This window comes from Benincasa hispida, chromosome 12 (genome assembly GCF_027475165.1).
Source record: "Benincasa hispida cultivar pf3 chromosome 12, pf3_genome.v1.1, whole genome shotgun sequence".
NCBI lineage: Eukaryota > Viridiplantae > Streptophyta > Magnoliopsida > Cucurbitales > Cucurbitaceae > Benincasa > Benincasa hispida.
In genome coordinates this window covers 85,605,580-85,611,579 of record NC_143489.1, presented here as the reverse complement: position 1 = coordinate 85,611,579, position 6,000 = coordinate 85,605,580, and the positions used below count along the sequence as shown (strand labels likewise).

At 35.7% G+C, this 6,000-nt stretch overlaps 1 non-coding gene across 1 annotated transcript; it reads left to right on the top strand.

Annotated features, from left to right (window-relative positions):
* The first annotated feature begins 471 nt into the window (after positions 1-471).
* Positions 472-589, top strand: LOC150032269 (U5 spliceosomal RNA). The gene has a single exon (XR_016525656.1). It is a non-coding gene; the product is annotated as a U5 spliceosomal RNA (small nuclear RNA).
* The last annotated feature ends 5,411 nt before the right edge of the window (positions 590-6,000 follow it).

The following is a 6,000-nucleotide window of genomic DNA, read 5'->3' as shown; positions in this document are numbered from 1 at the left end:
TAAACAAGTAGACCGCATAATCAATTCGATAATTGGATATGCTTATTTTAGTATATATGTTAACAGATAAAAGTTCTACTTAACAAACTTAAAAAAGATAAGATGTAATTTAAAAATGAATTAAACAAAATGAAATCACGAGATTTAAAAATTTTGGAAGAACTAAAAAAAAAAGGAAAGAAGTTTATGTGTCTTGAAGATAAATGGGAAAATAAAACTAATTCATTAACATAAAGTAATTAGCTGTATCAAAAAAAATATACATGATATTTTTAGCTATCTATTCCAATTTTCCTTAAAATTGTAGGAAATAGTATAAAAGGGGAAAGTGGAATTCTGTTTTGGGCCATCAAAGTGGTTGGCCCGTTAACAGTAGTAAGCCAAGTAGTTCCCACATCGGCAAAGTTGTAAAAATGGGACACGCGTTGGACGGTATAAAATGCCGTTGCAGTGGAATTGTCGAAATCACGGAGCCGGGCGGTGAACACAGAGCGAACTATTCTTTCGCCTTTTACTAAAGAATACCGTGTGTTCGTCGCATACACCGGCATACGCCTATTTTTGGAGGATTTTCTCTTCGTAGAGAAATTCCTACAGCCATAGTTCAAGCTTTTGTACTTCAATTTTTAATTCTACGTTGAAAATTTGGCTTTTTGGCAAAAGAGCCTACACAGAAGACATGTATTTTCTACATTTATCTCAAATATTTATCAATTTTGATTTTATCTTTACTAATAAAAAAATATTATCTAAGTTTAGCAAGGAAAAAAGTCTTGAGTAGAACAACTCAAGATAAACATAAAAACTTTTATGCAGAGATTAAAGACCAAGTATTTCTTAAGCTATCATAGTAGAAGGGGATACCTAGGTTTGATAGGAAAGGTGGGCTAAAGGAAAGGTAGTTTAGCCCAAGAAATATAGGACCTTATGAGATAGTTGAACGAATCATGCCAGCAACTTACAGATTAGCTTTAGCTACTGAGTTATCCAAGATACATGATATTTTTCATGTATCAATTGAAGTAAAATTTATCATACAAAGAGGAACGAGCTCATATTCTAGATAGGAAAGAACGGGTGTTAAGGAATAAAACTATCACATTAATTAAAGTCTTATAGAGGAACCATGGAATAAAGGAAGCCACATGGGAAGCTGAGTAGCCAATGAAAAACAAATTTTCACACATGTTCACTTTATTAAGCTTAAGACAAAATTTTTTAAAGGGGAAGACCAATTGTAAACCCCTAAACCTATTTTACTAGTTAATCATGTTAAGTCCCCCTAATCATGTTTTTAATTCTTGTAAGCATGTAGCTATAATGTTAGAAATAGTTGAAATAATATAGAAAATATAACGAGTATGTGTGTGCAAGTAGAAATGAGGAAAAATCACTCAAGTGTTGAAGGGAGTGCTCTCGGATATTAAAGGGCAGCCAACACTTAGAAAAAAATTGGAAAGGCTAAGGCAAATTGAGATATGCATGAATTAGGAATTTTCCTAAGTGTTAGTAGTTGTGCTCTCAGGCGAGATAACGGAACTAACACTTAGATGGAAATAACAAACTTAGATATGAGGAACACATGATCTTTTATAGGCTCAAGGGTCTAAGGGAGGAAATTGGAGAAGTCTAATAGGTGGTATGCGTCAACCATCATTTGGAGGCTAGTAAAGGCCTAAGATAGAGGGTATACGGGCAGCTAAATCTGCCTAGGTAAACGCATGGTAGGCTCGGAGTGATGATTAAGAAGAATTAGTAGGCTTGGTCCGAGGAAAGGACTAAGAGGTCACAAGTTGTGCGATGGCCGGAGGCCTTAAAGGATTAAGCGTGTGGCTACCAAAGGGCTATGCAACGACAAGGAGTGTTGAGGAATATTAGAGGTTAAGAGGGGTGTTGATGAGCGGTAGGCCTTAGCATGAGCATCTAAGACAAAGTCAGTGTATGTGTTGGCTAAAGATGCGATGAACAAGGGTGTGCGACGTTAGCTGAGATGTGCGTTGGCTGAGGAAGAAGACTAGCTTGGACGCCAACCTAGGCGTTGAAGGAAGACTTAAGCATTCAACTTAATCACTAAGTTAGTGGACTAAGTGGCGTGATTAGAGGCCATAAGTAAGTGTTTATTGCGCCAAATGTCATCTTAAGGAAGCTATCTGATCATTCAACCTTGTTATAAAAGGAAGTTTGAATTGTGGAGCTCGGTTTGGGCATTTCACTCGTGCTAAAGAAGAGGGAATTTCTACCAACTTGAAGCTTAAATAGTGAATATGGTAATCCAGGGCTGTATGAAGAAAAGTTTTGAGCTGAAAGTTGAAGAATTTCCTCAAGTGTTCGAGATTCTTTGGCTACTCGGACAAGTTGCAATGATTGACAAATTTCTAGCTCATGGAGAGGAATTAGAGGTTGAAATTTTAAGGTAAGCTAGCTAAGATGTCCTAAAATAAGTTCATAGAAGAAAGTTTCATGAGATAAAGTATGGAATTTGAGTTATTGAAGCTGGAATTTAAATATGGAATTCTTGGTTGGATGAACAAGAATTAATAAAAAGAAGTTTCATGAGATAAAGTCTGGAATTTGAGTTATTCAAGCTGGAATTTAAATTTGGAATTCTTGGTTGGATGAACAAGCAGGTATCTGCCATCCATGCATTTGTTGGATTTTATGTCCTAAAACTCGTGATTTGTAAACAATAGAACTTATTCTAAAAATTCAATAAGTTGTTATTGAATATATGTATTGCTTATTAAAAATCCAATAAACCTAAAAAGACCCTTGAATATTACATAAGTACTTGAACTTTATGTGGAGACATAAAAGTGGATCAGGTTCGAGTAAATAGTCAAAATGATCTATAGTATGATGAATAAGGTTGGATGCCTTATTCTTGTAACACTATTTGATGTGGCCTATTCTGTAGTTATTACAAAGAATTGTAAAGTGCTACAAACGAAGTGATCCTATTTCGTACATGTTATGACATGAGAAGTGGGGCCACGAAATTAGTCACTCTTACTTTGTAACGTTCTTTACTGTTTAAGACTGACTATTTCAAAGCGATGACCTAGGTAACTTGACCTTAATCCTAAGCTAACTATGAACTCCTGTTTATTCGCGATTATCCTTAGATTTTCATAGGTGAGGGTTGACTCAACAATGCTGGCTCAATAAACTCTCATTTCAGGGGTAGGACTGAATAGATAACTGGGGACATAGGGTGCAAGACGGAATTTACTCCTACTCACTTTTAGGGATAGTAGAGAGGTTGTTCCCTTAAGTGTTGATTTCGGATCTTGAACAAGGGGCTCCACCCTCTTATTGGCTCGAGAGGGACTCAGTTTGTTGATTGGATCACAAATCAATTGTTCATTAGAGGATCAGTGGGACTTAAGGAACAAGAGGTAATCTCGGGGATAAAACAGATATTTGACCCAATCGTTATTACGGACAACCGATGAAGGGTTAACTTACTAATCATGGTTATATCGAGTGGACATAATATATCTATAGTGAGAGGAGTTCAACTATGGACTTTAGTGGAGTGACCTATTAGCTAATGAATGAGGGTTAATTCGTTGTAATGAGTTTAGCCAATTAATCTCGGATTATTGGAGCCCATGATCTGTAGGTCCACGAAGTACCCTTACTAGCTCGTAAATGGATGAGCTTTAGAGCAACGTGATAAGTTAATTTGAAGTGTTCAAATTAGAATTAAAAGAATTAGTAATTATATGAGATATAATTACACGTTTAATTTTAAGAATTAAAGAGAATTGGAGAATTAATATTTAAATATATGAAGGTGGTTTTGTGTAAAATTAATTTAATATTTGATATTAAATTAATTAGAATTATTAGAATTATTTAAATAATTATTAATTAATTTTTAAGAAAATTAATTTTTTTAAATTAATAATATTTTCAATTTTAGAATTCAAAATCGATTTATGAAATCAATTGGAAAAATTGGAAAAGTTAGAAAAACACAAATTGGATTTGTTGGTTTTTTCCATTACATCTTCAAGTAGCTCACATCAAACCAACTAAGTTTGGCCTCATTAACTCCAAGCATGCGCTGTGTCTCATGCGGCCATCTTCTTTGCATGATAGTCTGCAATATATTGAGAAGATTGGAGTGAAATTGTGGCATGCAATATATAGAATTTTTTCTGAAAAATTCGTGTTGGAGAAGGAGTTCTTCAAGTGGGGTTACTGCAGTAAACTATTCTCCAAGTTCCCTTCATTTAAGCTTATTTTGAGTCCCACAACTCAATCTAAAGCTCCAAGAGAATAGTGAGGAAGATCTTGAGGTGGTCCACAACAAGATTTGGAGAAGTTTGTAGCTGAAAATCGAGAAGTGGGGAAGTTTTACAAAAGTATGACTTGAAACCCTCTTGTTTTAGTATGAGCTGTTGGAGTTGATGCCCTAAAGTCTCGTGTCCTGTAGTTTGTAAACAATACATACGAACACTTGTGATTGTTAATATATGATATTTACTTCACATCTTGTTGTTTTGCTCATTTACTTGTTTTAGTTGCTTTACCACAAACCAATAAACATAAAATCCCTGGTTATCTGTATGTGACTCAAACATGTATGTGGTGACATACAAGTGGATCATGTCTTAAAAGATAGCCAAAATGGTTTGTAGTAAATGGATAAAGAAGGGAAACCTTATCCTGGTAAAGCTACAGACGCAGCTTGCTTTGTGGAATGGTCACAAGTGTTGTGACTTGCCACAGATGATCTGATTTTGATATTCGTGTTGGGGACATGCGAGCGGGGGCGTCCTATACAAAGAGTTTATATAATACTTGACCACGAAGTATTAATGTCTTGTTATATAACACCGCTCATGACAGAGACTTCACTTCACTAGGATGACCATAGGTAACATGGCCTCAATCCTAAGTGAGTTGGGAACTCTTGCCATTGAGGGCGGTCCTTTGATTTACATGGGTGCAAGTGGCCAAGTCGCTGATACAAACCTACCATTTTGGGGATACGTCTGATTTGGGAGCTGGGAACTCAACTACACAAGATGGAATTCACTCTTTCCCCGAGGCAGGGGTAAGTAGATAGATGACTCCTTTAAGGGCTGATTCCAGGGCTTGAACAATGTGGCGCCACACACCTTCTCTTGGTCCGAGAGGTGTTTACACATAGTTGGACTACGTTGTATTGTTCATTAGAGGAATCAGTGGTACTTAAGGAGTGAGATGTAACTAAAGAGGCAAAACAGTAAATTGGCCCAGCTGTACTTACGAGCATCTGTGAAGGGTCATCGTACTCATGATTGTTATATCCAATGGACACAGAAATATATCTATGGTAAGAAGAGTTCAGCTGTTGGTCTTTAGTGGAATCACTGACTGTTAACGGATGGTGAATCTCGTGGCTAAAGAGTTTAGTTAGCTATTCACAAACTGTTGGAGCTTCGAGCTACAGGTCCATTAGGTCATCTGGGTAGCTTGGATAAAGTCGAGAACCAGACTTTGGGTTAATTTGAAATGTTCAAATTGACAAGAGAAAGTACAATTATATATGATATAATTGGAATGGCTAATTATATATGATATAATTGGCTAAATGTATGAGATACATTATTTTGGAGGAAATTAGATATAAATATGATTTATATCAAGTATAGGAAAAATACTATAGTAGATATATGATATCAAATTATAGGATATAAATATAATATGATTATATTTATTAAACAAATTAATTGATTAATTATTTAATAATTAACCAATTTCACGTTTGAACGTAGGAACGTGGGCAGCGAGGGTTAAAGTAACCGGCGGGATAAAAAGTTGAAAATCGTTTTCAATTGATATATAATTCATTCGTGCAATCGAAATACCGCGCCCTAAAGAAGCCATGAAAGATTGATCTCCGAGAGCCTATACGATAGTTCTTAGTCGTCTAAACGATCGTCTAGTTCACGCGTTCCCTAAACGATGGTGTACCAGTTTCCTAAGATCGTCTAGTTTTTCCTAAAT